Source organism: Pipistrellus kuhlii, unplaced genomic scaffold (genome assembly GCF_014108245.1).
Source record: "Pipistrellus kuhlii isolate mPipKuh1 unplaced genomic scaffold, mPipKuh1.p scaffold_m20_p_19, whole genome shotgun sequence".
In the NCBI taxonomy this organism is placed as follows: domain Eukaryota; kingdom Metazoa; phylum Chordata; class Mammalia; order Chiroptera; family Vespertilionidae; genus Pipistrellus; species Pipistrellus kuhlii.
In genome coordinates this window covers 6,031,498-6,047,742 of record NW_023425504.1, presented here as the reverse complement: position 1 = coordinate 6,047,742, position 16,245 = coordinate 6,031,498, and the positions used below count along the sequence as shown (strand labels likewise).

General features: G+C 41.8%; 1 protein-coding gene and 1 pseudogene across 3 annotated transcripts in view; both read right to left on the bottom strand.

The window, feature by feature from the left end:
- Positions 1-16,245, bottom strand: part of FGF13 (fibroblast growth factor 13) — a 519,688-nt gene that overhangs the window by 129,000 nt on the left and 374,443 nt on the right. The window lies entirely within an intron of this gene.
- On the bottom strand, positions 9,806-11,727 carry LOC118722008 (annotated as a pseudogene).

Here is a 16,245-nt window from a genome sequence, read left to right as displayed (position 1 = left end):
CTGCTCAAGTTCACATAGTTAATAGCTGAACTTAGACTACAATAAGTATGATTATTAATTGACTACTTATGATAGACCATACACTAAAAAATGCACGAGTCTCAGGAATGGGTAAAACAATTGGATGTGGCAAGAATATATTGTACCTTCAATTATATTTATTTTTCTATCATTTTTAACTTCTATGCTTATGTATATTTTATAATATAAATAATTAAAATATAAATTCTATTAGTAGATATACACATATACCTAATTTGTATACAAATAAATATTCATGCTCAGATAGAGATGTGTTAACAAAAAGATTGTAGGAGACTGGTGTAGACATAGTGGTGATCAAGACCTCACTAGCCCTAAACTTCTAGAATAATTGCCTAAGACCAACTGTCCCCAAGCTCCTGCTCCTGAGCTTCTCTATTTTACACAACTATGAAGAACAAAAATCCTTTGCATTGTTTGGTCCAATGCACAAACCATGGATTTAATTTAAAATATGGTTTTGTGGACAATTTATTTTCCAGGCATTTATCCTCTGAGGCTATTTCTCATTGTCAGAAAAAAAAAAACACAGAAGTATCTATGTTTGAATCAGCACATTCCATAACTCATTTTTATTGATGATGATTTTTTATAGTTGAAACATGAAAAAATGAAACTGAAATATGGACTTAGATAACTGACCTTATTATATTTTAGATTCAATTTTCACGCATCCTAATCACTATTTTGCTTTTATGTTTTCTTTATTTTTTTAAATCCTCACTCTTCTAGGACATGCTTTTACTGATTTTTTAGAGAGAAGGAAAAGCAGAGGAAGAGAGAGAGACACATTGATGTGAGAGTGTAACATAGATCAGTTGTCTCCTGAATGCACCCTGATAAGGGATCAAACCCACCACTCTTCAATGCACAGGACAACACTCCAACCAACTGAGCCATAATAATCAGGACTGCTTTTATATGTTTAATCCATCCAATCATTTACTTATCCATTCTTCATATTTATTGAGAAAATACTGGGTTCCAGGTACTGTTCTGGGCACTAAGGAATTCAAGCATTCAACCTGTATGTCAGCACATTTAGAATTTTTGCCTCTCCCAAGAGGCTAAATACTAGGGAATATCTTTACTTACCTGGAGTGTTGCTTTTTTCCTTGATCTGAGTTTCTTGGACAACAACAGCCAAAATGGGAGGTACTGTCAGAGTTACTCATATTTAATTGTCAGATAAGAATATAGCAAATGTGTAATGATTTTTAATTGGTGGAAATGATGCCATAGTTCCAGAAGTGATTTCCCTTTTGATGGCTATAATCTACACTTTGAATTTTAGAGTACAAAAATCAGAATGTGTTTCTTATCCTTTAGATGACAGTGTTTGTTACACATCCCTATCAGAGCAGAGCAAAGAAAAGGCAGCTGGTCGTCAAAGATTCCAGAAGGCCTTGGCAGTTTTTCCCTTCCTCCAGCTTCCCAGTGAAATTTCAGAATGGAGAAACCAAGCCAGCCAGTGGGTGCTGGAGTGGATTCAGGGTGGAGCCTGCCAGGGCAGCCAGTTTGAAGCAGGCCTCCTGTATGCTGGCTATTAGCAGGCAGCTTCCTGGAGATGGCAGCATTAGCTAATGATTACTACTTCAGGCAGTACAGCTGCTTTTTCTGCTTTCTCCCTAACAATTTGCAACAGGAGAGGATAAGCAATGGGCCCAAATAATCAAAGACCCTCGCCAAGACCATATGTTTCTAACTAAAGTGGGGAGCCCTAGCGAAGCTTATAGAAATAATCTCTTTTTCTTATCTAATTTCAACACTCACCCTTCACCTGCTACCCCAGCCCTTTAACAGAACCTCCATAAATGCCAGGCTGCCTGGGGAACAATTAGACCATTGCATCACTCATTACGAGTTGCAGACTCTACATTCTAGTCATCCTGGTGAACTCACAGTCCTTCCATCCCCCTCCTGTTACCACCCCTCAAAACCCAGAGACAATGTACCATGTATATTTCTGGCTCTAGGCTTGTGTATACTCCAACTGAATACCCTCCTCCCTTCTGTCTAGTTATAATCCTTTACCTATATTAGGCTGAACAAAGCCCCTGTTATCCAAGAAGGCTTCCATGGCATCACAACCCATAGTCAGGTGTCTATTCCAGAACCACAGTAATACAGTGTGATGATAGTCATATAATGGAGCTGTATACAAGAAGCTTCAGAAACGCAAATGGGATCAGGGGTTTGATGGGACAGGGGATAGCAGAGAGGAGAAACATCTCTGTCAGTACACCTAGTGCGACACTTCCTGACTTGGCACCTAATCACATACTGTTTTAGGAACCTGTGTGATATCACAGTTTGACCCTTAGGTCACTTTACATTTTATATATGCTAATCACTGCTACCTCAGTGCCCCTCCACAAAATCCCCACTCCCCATCATCTGTGTTTTACCTGAACCTAGTAGGTATTAAATATACATGTAGAGGTGAATATATATCCAGCGTGGCACCTCAGTGAATTTTGGGGAAAAAACTAGAATTAACTACCTTGTGATTGTTTTCTGTCATGATTAAAATGTCAATATGGTGCTTGAAGGAAGAGCTAGCTGCTCTCTTTGAACTGCTTTGTGCCTAGAAATGTGTGTGGGTTGATAGTGAGTTGGAGGTTACCAGATGTGGCAAAGGAGCAGATGATGAAGGAAACAAAACAAAACCAAAAACTGCCTAAAACAGGATCCCTGACATTGAAATACTCAGATTAATGGGGAAGACAATAAACTGAGTGCTACAATGAGGGGTGGGCAAAGAGATTGGAAGCACTAGGATACAGAGGAAGTATGAGTGAGGAATGTTTATTGAGAACACACTCTATGCTAGGTTCTGTGATTATTTTATTGCTTTATATGTACTAGTATTATCTAATTCAATTGCTTTAGCAACCCTGGAAATGTAATACTGTTATTACACCCATTTCTGTGTTTTTTGTTTTTTTTTAAAGAACAGCTTGATTTTTAGAAAAGGGAAAGGAGAGGGAAACATCAATGTGATAGGGAAACATGGATCAGGCGGCCTCCAGCATACCCTCTACCAGGGATCTAGCCTGTAACCCAGGCATGTGCCCTGACCAGGAATTGAACCAGCAACCTTTTGGTGCATGTGAAAATGGTCAACCAACGGAGTCACATCAGCCAGGGTATATCTATCTTTGACACGACAAAAAGCAAAGTTAATTGACTTTCCCAAAGCTGCACACCTAAAAAATAAGTAGGGGCAAGACCTGAAGCCAGGCCAGTTGCACTCTGAGGGCTGTACTGTACTGCTCACCACTGTGTGAAAGTGACATATGCAGTACTAATCAACATTGTCACATAATGTTTTGGCTTTGATTTCTTGGTGACTGGGTATTTTCTTTTTTAAAATTTAATGAATCTTTATTGTTTAGATTATTACAGTTGTTTTATTATAGTCACCATTTATTCTGTTCATCAGCTTTTTTATTCACTTGATTTTTAGATTCACTTGTAGATATATATGTATTTCTTGTTCATAATTTTTTATCTTTACCTTTTTCTTCTTCCTCTTCTTAAAGAATACCTTTCAGCATTCCATATAATACTGGTTTGGTGGTGATGAACTCCTTTAGCTTTTTCTTACCTGTGAAGCTCTTTATCTGACCTTCAATTCTGAATTATAACTTTGTTGGGTAGATTAATCTTGGTTGTATGTTCTTGCTATTCATCACTTTGAATATTTCTTGCCACTCCTATCTGGCCTGCATAGTTTCTGTTCAGGAATTAGTTGACAATCTTATGGATGCTCCCTTTAGGAGGCCAGAGCTTTGAACAGTTTTTTCCAGACACAGCTAAGAGGAACCAACAGCCACTGAACTGACCAGGGAAACACAGAAAGCTCCTGGGTCCTAGTGCCTGATTTCCAGACTCTCAACTATCTTCTCAGTTACCACCATCTAAAGGTTAATATGAATTTGCCTTGGCTTCTCTCACACAGGAAATGCAAGTCCCTTGGCAGACCCTATGCACCATCCTTAAACTGCCCAGCTCCTGTGTCTTGCCCTGAAGCATTCTGGTCCTACAGTTCTTTTTGCTTTGGGCAAGTTTTGATTACAAAAACTCTCAAAAGTAAAATCATATATTCTTGCTAAAGGATAAAGCCAAAGTCAATATGTGCATTCTATCTTATATAGCAGTCCTTTCACTTATGCTAATTTAATACTAAATCCACAATCAATTATTTGGCTATTTACTAATGAGAAATAATGAAAGTGGCCTGGTAAATAAATTCATGACCCCCTCCCTTTTTAATTATCTGGAATGGCCTGCATATACTTCCTACAGATGTGTTCATACTCCAGATCTGCTTGAAGAGTACAGAGACCCCTTACTTTACCTAACTCTTTAAAGCCAACTGGGTAACAAAGAGCAAATTGCAGCCTATTGTAATGAATGGGAATTGAGCGGATAAAAATGTTTACCAGTACTGTACATAGCTACACTCAGTTTCCATTGCAGATTGCTCTGAATCATTGTTGGATTTTGGTTCATAAGTAAAGAAGCAAATGTACGGTGACCTTTGGATCCCAAACCAAGGGCTTAGATGAATGACATTGTGAACGTGATGAAACCACTTTTGCTTCAAGATCTCAAGTATCTAACTTTTTGCAATAGTTTGGGAACACTGCATATACCAGGAGAATATTGGTGTCTTGACATTTCCCTAGGGCTTATTTCCAACTGGTCACCTTCCCTGTAAAATGTCATTGATGGCAACTGGCTGAAGCTATTTATAGTAAGCAAAGCAGGGCGTAGCTCCAGCAGACACCTCAAGTGATCTTTCTCTTACAACCTGTTTCTCTGGACAAACAAACAAGAGGAGAACTAAGTCCTAATACAGGTCGAGGAGAAAGAAAATGCCTTAAGTAGCTATAAAGGCCCAGCTTGTTGATCCCAGGCTCTGGGTTACAAGAAATATAGGGTGACCTTTAACCCTGCTTAGTGTAGTCCAGCCTGCCTCACTCTGACCTAATCCTGGGCTCTTCATTGTCTCCTTTGTCCTGCTTCTTGAATTAAGTTTGGAAACGTGGAAAGGATTTATATCCTTTAAACTCAAAGACCTGGATTGATTCTGCCATTTAGGAGCTATATGACCTTTGACAATTATGTCACCTCTCTGAATTTCAATCCTTCACCTATAAATAGAGCTGGTCAGGGTTGTTCTGGGGCTAAGAAAAGATAATTCAAGTAAAGAAAGGGATACATGATAGGCCTTCAACAATGGCAATTGTTACTGCTAATACTAAAAGTCAGAACCCTTTATTTAACCTCTTCTCTATTCCTAACAATGATTATCACAGTTACTTCATGAATAAAAGTGGGATCTTATGAGTCCTTGCTATGGGCCAAGAACTAAGCTAAATGCTACACATTCCTTGTTAGAGCATGTGAGGGTGGGTGGGAACAAGTGGGGAGATGATGGTTGTAACTGAAGGAATAATCTGGTTCCCAAACTTCTGCTAACTTCAGCAACCACTATTAATCTTGGAGATGCTCACAGCAGAATCCCTCAACAAGGCATAGTTAATCCAGATCAAGGTTATTAAAAACACACACACACACACACACACACACACACACACACACACACACACCGTTTTTTTCGGACCATAAGACGCACTTTTTTTCCCCCAGAAGTGGGGGGAAAAAGTCCCTGCGTCTTATGGTCCAAATATAGCCTACACATATACTTTAAAAAAAAAGTTTTTTAACTTGCCCGGCTCTGTGTGCTTGCTGCAGCCACTGTCCATTCCTCCGTGCCCAGAGTGTCTGCCCCGCTCTGTAAACCCCGAGTGGTAGAGGAGTTCCCATGTATGGTAGTCAGCCTCCATGCCCTCGCTGCAGCCATATCTCCATGTCAGCCCAGGTGCAGTGTACGGTAACTGCGTAATCCAAACCGTAATCATCGCCTGTACCCCTTGCTGGCCCGTACTCCATGCCCGGAAGAATGCCGCGTCTATTCCCCCAATCATTCCTCTCCGCCCTCTGTTGCCGTGCTTGACTACTGGGTAGGCATACTGTAGATCTCCGCCCACCAGTAAACTCCGCCCTCCGCTGGATGCCCTGATTGATAACGCCGCTATGTCAGAATTTCTCTTCATACTATTATACCGGTAACTGTCAAAACGTTTGTACTGCAACAAACTTCATACCGGTATATTGTATGCAGAGACTTTCTGTGATACCAAACCAATAACATTTACCATAATGTAAAACACTCTCCAGCCTCTTCTCTCACCACTACAATGTGTAGATACCCATAATAAACTATGCAAAGAAAGCATAGAAAGTCTCTGCATGATTTATGGGTTTACACATTGTAGTGGTAACACTGAACTTTTTGTTTCAGAATCTTTTTTTCTTCATTTCCCTTCTCTAAAAACTGGTGCGTCTTATGGTCCGGTGCGTCTTATGGTCCAAAACATACGGGATATATATATATATATATATATATATATGTGTGTGTGTGTGTGTGTGTGTGTGTGTGTGTGTGTGTATACACATACATACATATATATTATTGATTTCAGAGAGAGAGAGATCAATGATGAGAGAATCAATTATTGGCTGCTTCCTGCATGCCCCACACTGGAGATCACCCTACAGCCCAGACATATGCCCTGTGTTGGAATCAAACCATTATATCCTGGCTTATAGGTCCACTGAGCCATGTCAATTGGGCCAGAGCAAGGTTATTTACAGTGTAGTTCACCTAATACATTTTCCATCCTTCAACAATTTATTGGGTTCATCCTAAACTGAATAGGCAGAAAGGTGTTGCTGTGTGGTTTCCATGTCTCTGTGTGTGCACATAAATGCCAAAGGGAAAGGCAAGGGGGAGAAAGCCCCTTACATTAACCTCTCACTGTTCTTTTAATTCTTGTTTTGATTCTTGGAAAGAAGATCAGGCAACTGATGCAAGCTTGACTTCATGTTAGCATCACATTGCAAGGTTGGAGCCTCTTTGGAGAATTGAGATTCCAAAAACCCCATTGTGAGTGGAATAGGGTATTGGGTGTATGTCCAAAACAAAGCAAGATTTTAAAAGATAATTTAGCCAAAACCAGTTTGGCTCAGTGGATAGAGTGTCGGCTTGTGGACTCAAGGGTCCCAGGTTCGATTCTGATCAAGGGCATGTACCTTGGTTGTGGGCACATCCCCAGTACGGGGTGTGCAAGAGGCAGCTGATCGACATTTCTCTCTCATCAATGTTTCTCTCTATCCCTCTCTCTTCCTCTCTGTAAAAAAATCAATAAAATATATATAAAAAAGACAATTTATTTCAGATTAGAAGCCTGAAAGTTACAAGGCTTGCCCTTGTCCATATCATCCCACCTGATCCAAGATTCCACTTCAACACATTATCGAGGCTTCCAGTTTTCATCCTGTAAACTACAATATAATAATATAGCATAGGGACTTTATCTACAGGTCACTGAGTCAACAGTTGAACTGAATTAGAATCTGCATCTAAATCAAGCTAGCCCAGATCCTTTAACACTCCATCAGAGAGGTGCCTAAAATGCTATAAGAAAACCTGGAACAAATGAACAAGGACAGGAAAAAATGAAAGCTATACTTTCTGCAGCTTCTAGGAACATGTGTATGGACATATTTTACATTACCACAAGCACTAGGTCAAAATTCTGAATGTGCAGATTTATGTTGCTCTCTGGCTCTGGATCAGAGCAGAATTACCATGTTAAGTGTGCCTAAAAGAACCCCAGGGGGTTACTTTAAATCAACAAAAAGGGCCCTTCACAATGCTTTTAATGGCCCTTGAGATTGAATATTATCTATGATGCTGCCTCATCTTCCTTCACTTGCCATCCAGTTCTTATTGATTACTTATAAATTTAACAAAAGTCACAGACTCAATTTTTCACTCTCATTACCAAACGCAAGCATCACCTATGAATTGAATAGTAATGCTCTCCCAGAGCTCTGAGCACTTTTTCACTTCTGGAACTGCTTTGGGAATATTCAAAGCCAAAAGCTTTGAAAGAGCCACTGAGGCAGCTTCAAGTTGAGAAGGAGACATGCTGCCACCCATACTGTTATAGCCAGTGGTAAGTCAGACTCTCAAAAAGGAAACTGAGCCCTGACCAGTGTGGCTCAGTGGATAGAGTGTCGGCCTGCGGACTGAAGGGTTCTGGGTTTGATTCTGGTCAAGGGCATGTACCTTGGTTGTGGGCACATCCCTAGTGAGGAGTGTGCAGGAGGCAGCTGATTGATATATCTCTCAATGTTTCTAGCTCTCTATCCCTCTCCTTTCCTCTCTATAAAAATTCAATAAAATATATTGGGAGGAGGGGGGGGGGGAAGGAAACTGATAGTGCACCGCTGTGTGATGTCTACCCCATTTGGCTTTAGAGGAGGAGCTGAGGCTGGGGACATTCACTGTCCAGCAGTATCTGTCATAAAACAATCCTATAATCAATGTCTACTAAGGTGGTATCATGTGTCCTATTTATCAAATTCACAGGATATTTTTCAATTCTTCAAAATATATGTACAACCCCCCCCAGACACACACACACACAAAATATATGTATAGCAATTGACATTGAGAACCACACTTTGCTCTTTGTTATTCTCCATTCTTGGCTTTCCTGATCCCACATTATCCTAGTCATTGTTTCAACTTCTCTTTTACTGCCCCATTTTCTACTTCCTGACTCCTAATTATAGGTGGTACCCAAGGTTCTATCAACAACTCTCTTAGTTCTTCTTTCTGACTTTTTCTCTGGATCAATGCTATACAGTAGAACTTTCTAGAATGGTGGAAATGTTCTATACCTTTACTGTCCAATATTGTAGCCACAAGTTACTTTTGGCCATTGAGCAACTAAAGTATAGCCAGTCTGAATGAAGTAGATTTTTAATTACAATTCATTTAAATTAACTGGCAACTTGTGGCTAGTTTCTATCTTATTGGATAGTGTAGAATTTTGCATATAGCCGTTTCATCTCTTTGCATGGCTTTTGGTGGCAATTCTATGTTTATGGCTTCTCAATATGCTTTTAATTGATAGCCAACTATATGTAGAAGGTCAAATTTCATAAATGCTACCTATGATAAAATTTATATGTATAGGTCGAACACATACAATAAATACTTATTAAATGCAAACATGAACAAAAGATTGGATTAATTTTAATTTCATCCATTCTTAAGAGAACTAGATTTTTAACTAAGAGCAATACTATCCAGACCAAAAAAAATTGTCTGGTTGTTGAAAAATAGAACTTATGCTCCTCTCCAAATGTATTATATTGTTTCACCACAATTACAATCTGAAAAGCTTAGATTCTTTCTTCAGGGGAGGCAGCATAGTGTTGGGGTTAAGATCTTGGTATCAGCATTTAGACTGTATGAATCCTGGCTCTACCACTTACAAGATATAAATGTAGGCAAGTTACTTAACCTTTCAATTTCTTCATTATAAAGTAACCTAATAATAAAAGCCCAGGGTTTCAACGACCAATCATGACTAAAGGCTAACCAAACAGAAGTAAGTCCTGCAGTCAGCACTGGATTGCTCTGGTGCCCTTCACAGCCGCTGCCACATGCTGTGGTATAAAACACAGTGTGCAAGTGATCAGAAGCGCAGGCACCACCTCCATGACAGACCCCCACTTCCATCAGTCCCACCGGGCCTGAGGCACCCTCCCATTTCTCTCCAGGCCTCCACCAGGGCTGCTGATCAGCCCTGCCTTCCTTTTTTTTCCAATCTCCAAGGTACTTTATTGGTAAAACAGGTCACAGAACGCAGCCTTGGCTGGTTCTGCCAATACACAAGCTACAAATGCTTGCTCTGCCGTAGCATGTTTGAAAATTGAATGAAAATCATAAAAAACAAATATTCAAATAGTTTCCATAGAAACACATAAGTGTGACCCCGTCGCCTAAGCTTTTCAACTTGTTCCATCTGTGTCACCCCCATTTACTAAGACATTTCAAACTAGCACTCATTAAGTTAAGTTGTCCGTCCAATCCTTAAGTCAAGCTACACTCAGATAACAGCTACAAGGATGGCATCTACCCATTAACTCTGGCATAAGCGCAGGCTGCTGGGAGAAGCTCCATCCCACTCTTCCAGGCACAGGACAAAGGCAGGGTTCAGGTGTCCTCCTCCACCTTGGGCGGGAAGTCGCAGTTCTGGACTTGCTGCATCAGTTGCCATGACAGCCTGACATCACATAGTAGATCATCGGCCTCTGGAACCCATTGAAGGTAGAGGCAGCAGCCAAGGTGTAAGCACCCATGTTTTCAAAGAGCATCCAGTCCCCCACGTGCATCTTGGGCAAGCCGCAGGGCTCCAGGATGCGAGATCAAGGCCCTCACAGGTAGGTCCCCAGATGATGGAGTAGTACTTCTCATTTGGTTTGGGTCTCTTCTGCAGAAGGGGATTCATGTGTGCATGACCCTAGATGATGCAGTTAAAGGACCCATATACTCCATAATTCACGTAATACATGAAGGTCTTCTCCCTTGACTCATCTTCATCATCAGAGCCTATTCCTTCCTTCAAGACCAAGTGTGTTTTTTTGTTTTTGTTTTTTTTGCAATGATATTAACTGCACGCGTGACAGCTGATGCAGCATAGTATCTGCCCGGATCAGCTATGAGTGTCATTCCCTAGTATCATGGAAAATACTTGTCTAGGGCTGGGTTGATTACACTGATGATCTCCTCAAAGTTAAGCTTTGCACCCTCAGATCCAAGAAAGCCACCACTGATATCCATCAGTTACATGTTGAAACCAATCTCAGTCCCCAAGTCGAAGACACAGCGGGCATCGAAGATGGCCTGCACAAAGGTCTCAGGGTCAGTACAGACACTGCCCATGTGAAAGCTCACACCGATGACTTTGATGCTTAGTTCCTTGGACCATTCCAAAAGAAGCCTGTTGGTCTGGAGTGTGGCACCAAATTTAACACTGAGACGACACATGGCTTTGGAGTCATTGGTGGCAATCCGCAAAACCAGCTTTGCCTTTGGATGTACCCTGGCAACTTTCATCAGCTCGACTACACTATTGAAAGTCACCATCTGGACTCTGTTGCTGGCGGCATATTTAATCTGAGACACTTGTTCAGAAGGGTTTGCGTAAATGATCCTCTCTGGAGGCACCCCAAGACTCTGCACCAACTGTATCTCAGTCTTGCTGGCACAGTCAAAGCCCGTTCCGATGGCGGCCAGGGTCTTCACTATGGTCCTGCTGTTATCGCAATTGACTGTATAGAAGGGGGTGACCCCAGGAAGAGCTTCTAGCCACCACAGGTGTTTCTTTAGAATGTCTCCCAGGTCTACTACATAGAAGACATCCTTATCGTCTGAAGACTTAATTTTCTGGTCCAGGATGTCCTTGGCAGTAAAGCCCTCATTGAGGAAATGGCAGTCAAATTCTTCATTACTAATGATGTTCATGGTTTCTGGATGTTCCCAAATGCAACACAAAGGAAAATGAAGAGACGGGACTTAGAAAATTATTGCCAGCTGTTCAGACCTGGCTCTCCAGGAACTCCCAGTCCATGGGAGACGGGTCCTCTCCGACAGCAGCAGGAATGCATCAGAGCGCCGGCCGCCTCACGCCAACCCCATGAAGCCGCCACTGCCACCTCTGAGCATGCAGGACCGCAGACCCCCCACCCGCTCGCTCTCTCCTTCAGAGACTGCCTTCCTGAGTGGCACCTGAGCGGGGCGCTGGCAGAGGGGCAGCAGTGGAGGCTGAGGGGACTGACCCAACCCTGCCTTTCTGATCAGGCCCCATTAATAGGCCCAGAGATGCTGACTGGCAGAGAAAATGACCAATGAGAACCAAATCTGGGTGACTGTAAGGAGCCAATGGCTGCCTAGGAGGTGGAGCTTTTGATGCTGACTGGCATAGAAACCGACCAATCAGAACCAAATTGACCAGCAGAGGAGGGCAATTAGGGGTGATTAGGCAGGTAAAAGCAGTTAGGGGTGATTAGGCCAGCAGGGGAAAGCAGTTAGTGGCAAGATAAGGCCAGTAGGGAAGGGCAGTTGGGGGTGAGATCAGGATGGCAGGAGAGGGCAGTTGGGGGCCAGCAGGCAGAGGCAGTTAGGGATGATCACGCAGGCAGGCAGAGAGGTTAGGGGTGATCAGGCAGGCAGAGGAGTTAGGGACAATCAGAGAGGCAGGCAGGTGAGTGGTTAGGAGCCAGAGGTCCCAGATTGTGAGAGGGGTGTCCGACCACCAGTTTAGTCCTAATCCACTAAACTGGAGGTTGGACATCCCCCGAGGGGTCTCCAATTGGAGTGGGTGCAGGCTGGGCTGAGGGAAGCCCCCCTCCTTACATAAATTTTGTCTGAAAAGCCTCCTGGTCTAATTAGCATATTACCCTTTTATCCTATATAATAAAGAGATAATATGCAAATTGACCATCACTCCCCATTTAGTCAAAGATGGCCACCCCCATGTGGACACAAGATGACTGCCATATGTGGAAACCAGTTTGGCTCAGTGGATAGAATGTTGGCCTGCGGACTGAAAGGTCCCAGGTTTGATTCTGGTCAAGGGCATGTACATTGGTTGTGGGCACATCCCCAATAGGGGGTGTGCAGGAGGCAGTTAATCGATGTTTCTCTCTCATTGATGTTTTTAACTCTCTATCCCTGTCCCCTCCTCTCTGTGAAAAATCAATAAAAATATATTTTAAAAAAGATAGCTGCCACAGATGGCCTGCATTGGAGGGCAGTTGGGGGTGATCAGGCCAGCAGAGGAGGGAAGTTGGGAGGGAACAGGCCTGAAAGGGAGAGTAGTTGGGGGCAATTGGGCCGGCAGGGGAGGGGCAATTAGGGGTGACCAGGCTGGCAAGGGAGGGAAGTTAGGGATGACCAAGTCTTCAGGGAAGGACAGTTAGGGGCAACCAGGCCTGCAGGAGAGGGCAGTTGGGGGTGGCTAGGCCTACAGGAAGGATAGTTAAGGGTGACCAGGCTGGCAGGGGAGGGCAGTTAGGGGTAACCAGGCCAGCAGGAGAGGGCAGTTAAGGGCAATCGGGCCAGCAGGGGAGCAGTTAGGTGTCGATCAGGCTGGCAGGGGAGTGGTTAGGGAGTGATCAGGCTGGCAGGCAGGCAAGAATTGGGAACTAGCAGTCCTGGATTATGAGAGTAATGTATGACTGACTGTTTAGGCCTGATCCCATTCACTGGAATTGGGCATAAACAGTAAGTCAGACATTCCTTGAGGGGTCCCAGATTGGAGAGAGTTCAGGCTGGGCTGAGGGACACACACCCGCCCCATGCCCGAATATATATAGGCCTGGTGCATGAATTCGTGCATGAATGGGTGGGGTCCAGCTAGCCTGGCCAGTGGGAGGGGACATGGGTGGTTGACCAGCCTGCCTGCTGGTCGAATTCCTGGTTGAGGGAACAATTTGCACATTAGCCTTTTATTATATAGGATATATGCTGAGTGGCCAGATTATTATGGGTTCAGAGATCATAATAATCTGGCCACTCAGTGTATAATATAAAATGCAATACACTTTATAGAATATGTATACATATACATAAATCTATTTTCCAAGCTTGCTATGAGCTGAGCAGAGGACTTTATTGTCTCTAGTTATATCCATATATCTATCAATAAATCTATCTATCTATCTACCTATCATCTATCTAGATATATATAATATAAATATACAATATATTATATATGCCATATAATACAAAAACATATCCTACATATATGGAGGAGTTTCCCCTATTTGAGTGGGTCATTAATACCTACAAGTCTAGCTGGGAAACCATGTGTATCCTTTTTGGTTTGAGGACAGACACATAGCTCACTCCAAAAGTATTTGCAATCCTTCCGTGTCACATCCAGTACATTAGCCTGTGCACAAAAGTGTGGCTGTTTGTATCTGCAAAAGCACTGTCTCCCTTGTACAACAAGCAAGATAATTGAAAGAGAAGACCTTCAAGTCAACATTTATTTTTAGATTGAATATTCTAGTAACAGTTCATTAGCATCCTTATTCATAGCATCATCCTTTTTCCTAAATCATGAACCTTAACGTAGGGGACTGCTTTGACAGATACTAAAGAGTTGGCACTCTTCCCTTTGTGTACCATCCCCTCCCTGTCTTAAATTCACTAGCTGTAAAACAAGGTCTTCATTTTTTTCCCACATGGTGAGCTTGTAGTTTTTGCTACATTTAGTGCTAAAAATATATCCTCAGTAATAGGATAGTACTGCCACTCTTGCATTTATTTATTAGACAGAGAGAAAACAGAGCTGGGGAAGTAGCTGAATTGGGGCAGCATAAGTGCAATAAAAGCTCACACTGTCAGCTGGCTGCTTTTTACGAAGAAGCAAGTGGTTATCAGCCAGATACCTTGTTTTCTAACCTGTGCCTGCAGCACAATAGGAAGGAAGACACTCAATTCGTCCAGTAGTTCCAAAACCAGCCTCCTTCCACCTGCATGAGTAGTGTTTGCTGTGTTTCTAGTCTATACCCTGAGCCAAGAACCCCCCACACACACCTCTTCCATTTCCCAGGGATCTGTGAGAACAGGGCAGTAACATAGGAATAAAGTATGATTAGGCAGCATGTCAACCCTGAACCAGGCCAATGAACTGTTTTTTTTTAAAAAAATTCTTTATTGATACGGTATTACATATGTGTCCTTATTCCTCCATTACCTCCCCACCCCCCACTCCTGCCCTCACCCCCCCCCTTTGTGTATGTCCATTGGATAGGATTATACGCATGCATACAAGTTCTTTAATTGATCTCTCCCATTTACTCCCACCCTCCCCTACCTTCCCTCTGAGGTTTAATGGTCTGATTGATGTTTCTCTGTCTCTGGATCTATTTTTGTTCATCAGTTTATGTTGTTAATTATAATCCAATGAACTCTTGGCAGCTTTTTCAGATGAAAGCATTTGTAGTTAACCCTTTAATACTCTATTGCAGTGATTCTCAACTTTTCTAATGCTGTGACCCTGCTAGTGGTTCTCAACCTGTGAGTTCGTGACCCACAGGTTGAAAAACTGCTGCTGTAGCACCTAAGACCACTGGAAAACACAGATATTTACATTATGATTCATTCACAGTAGAAAAATTACAGTTAAAAAGTAGCAACAAAGATAATTTTATGGTTGTGGGTCACCACAACATGAGGAACTGTATTAAAGGGTCGTGGCATTAGAAAGGTTGAGAATCACTGCTCTAGTGAAATACTAAAATGAAATCCAGTTGTTCTTCCAAAATTAAAATTTAGGTATAGGGCAAACCTCTAACCCTGCTGATTATAAACACCCAACTTTTTTTTTTTTTTTTAACAAATAGTACAACAGTTACTAGGTGAACACCCATATGCATGCACCTTAACCATAACTTAGCAAACTATGGTCCAAAGGTCAAAGACAGCACACTGTCACCTAATTTTGCATAACCAAAGTTAATAATGATTTATTTTTACATTTTTAAATGGTTCAAAAATATAAAGAAGAATATTTTGTGATACATGGAAATTATATGAAATGCAAATGTCAGGGTACATAAGCAAAATTATATTGAAACACATACATGCCCATGTGTTTCTGTATTGTCTGTGGTTACTTTCTAACTACAGTGGCAAAGTTGGAACAGAGACTGCAAAGCCTAAAATATCTACTATATTATCCCTTTATTAAAAAATTGGCCCTGGCCAGGTAGCTCAGTTGGTTAGAGTGTCGTCCTGACATGCCAAAGTTATGGATTTGATCCCTGGTCAGGGCACATAGAAGAATCAACTAATAAATACAGCAATAAGTGGAACAACAAATTCATGTTTCTTACCCCCACCCTTCCGGTGCTTTCCTCTTCTCAAATCAATAAATAAAAAATTTAAAAATCTGTCAACCACCTTCTTAGTGTTCTAATAGCTTCTTTTATAAAATGCTTGTATTAACTGTTTCCTTTACATTAAGACCTTTGTAGGAATCAAACTAAATTATTTGTATAAATGTGCCTTCTTGGGAATTTGAAAGACAACTTGGAAGCAGGAAGAAATTCTGCAATCCTCTGAGAGATGTCTGTTATTTTTCTTCAGTCAATTCATTCATGATAATGGCAAGGATCTTTAAACTCAGTAAATAATGTACTAAGCCTCTGAGTGGCAAAAAAATGAGTTAAGAACTCTAGTTGAAGGGACTTTAA